Source organism: Mytilus californianus, unplaced genomic scaffold (genome assembly GCF_021869535.1).
Source record: "Mytilus californianus isolate M0D057914Y unplaced genomic scaffold, xbMytCali1.0.p SCAF_12, whole genome shotgun sequence".
Classification (NCBI taxonomy): Eukaryota; Metazoa; Mollusca; class Bivalvia; order Mytilida; family Mytilidae; genus Mytilus; species Mytilus californianus.
Window position 1 is genome coordinate 63,163,535 of NW_026262604.1, and position 1,893 is coordinate 63,165,427.

Sequence of the window (1,893 nt, forward strand, 5' to 3'; positions counted from 1 at the left end):
TATATATATATATATTAGGGATGTCAACGAGTGCTCGAGTATCGCTCGGTAGTACCGAGTATCGAATACCAAAATGATACTCGACTAATCGGTTTCTGCTAGAATATTGTTGCCTTCTTAAAGGAAAACTATTTTTATTAAGAGCGCCTCTCGGGAAATTAAATATTAATCAAAATTAATCAAAATTAAAATACGTTTCGAATGTTTGCGTTTAATTATCATTTAAAGTTCCCTCGAACAGAGGTATGCTCTGAGCAAGAGCACCTTTCTAAGGCTTACACTTTTAGCTAATCGTGTCGTAGTCATTCCACCACCTCTTCACCGTCAGACCAAATATTTTCATTAGCAGGACTGTTGGTTACATTACATAGTCAAAAAGATAATAGTTCTAAATAAGAACAAATTCGTTGCACCCTGTGTCGACCCTCAGAGAATAGTTAAAGCCATCAGTAAGTCCTAATCATTACCCCTTTGTTGATCACTAAATGTGTTTTTATACGATTCACAAATACTGTTGTTTGAGTTTACAGTTTTCTATAGATGTTTATTAATTAATTGATTAGATTATTGTCAGTTTACATAATTAGTGCATGTAGTAAATGAGCTATTAATTATGGTATACAATTCCTGGGACTATTATTTAGTCCTATGTAATAATGTTGGTGGTTTTACGTCCATATATAAGACAACGAACGACCCACAATAGATAAAATGGGAATAATTTTGTGTTTTCATTTTGTAGATGTTTTTCTGAGCGAGTACTCGAGTATCGCTCGGAAAATTTAACGAGTACTCGATTAGTAAATCTTCACCGAGTTGACATTCCTAATATATATATATATATATATATATATATATATATATATATATATATATATATATTATTTTTATTTTCTTATAGACTATGAGGACTATGGAAGTGAAGAAGAGCTTAAATTAAATGAAAAGATGAAAATAAGAACAAAATCAGAGGTCTACTGGAAGATATGATCTCGAATGAGCAGGTTATGGTCTTATAGTATGCTTTCAGAAAAAGTCAGCATAGTCAGATACGGCATACTTGTTAGAATAATTGGTTTTTTGGTGTCTTTTATTTATTAAACTGTCCTTTAACAGTTAAATATTTCGCTAAAATGATTGTCTTTTATGCCCTTCAATAACATTTGGAAGGTTAACTGATCTCTATTTAAAGGAAGATTAATATTGAGTGATTGAATGCTGTTTAACGCCGCTTTCTGCACTATTGGCTATTTCGTTGTGGTCAGATGTCATTAGTGGAGGAAAGCCGGAATAGCCGGAGATAACCAACGCCTTTTGGTTTTTAAAAGAAAGAGGATTCCTATCCAAATCACTAGTTTAAACAGCCATGTGCATTTCTTAAGCCAGGGACTTCATCGATGTTTTTTTTTGTGTCATAGCTTAACGTTTTTATCTATCTATATCTATTTTTTGTAACTAGTATTTGAAGAATTTAGTGTTTATTGCATTTAGTAATGATATTAACAGTTTATTTCGTTCATCACTTGGGACTTTTAAAAACTTGACACACTTTGTAGAGTCTTGTGTATTGTTAACGGCTTTATGTTGCATAAATCTAAGTTGGTAATTTGTATCGTTGGTTGACATCTCTTTGACATAAGCCTCTTGTATCTTATTATTCATTTCAACTTCGATTTTCAATAATAATAAGAACAAAATTAATTGTTATGATCATTATATTCATTAAAATGAATATGAAAAATATTCAAGCAATGAAAAACGTATCCTGTCAGTCAAAATCTGTTTTATATGGAACAAATACATAACTAAATTCATAGTAGTATAAGTCGAATTTTCAAAATTCTAACATGTTTGTTTCGTCTATCTTTTTGTATTTTATGCAATAAAGGATGT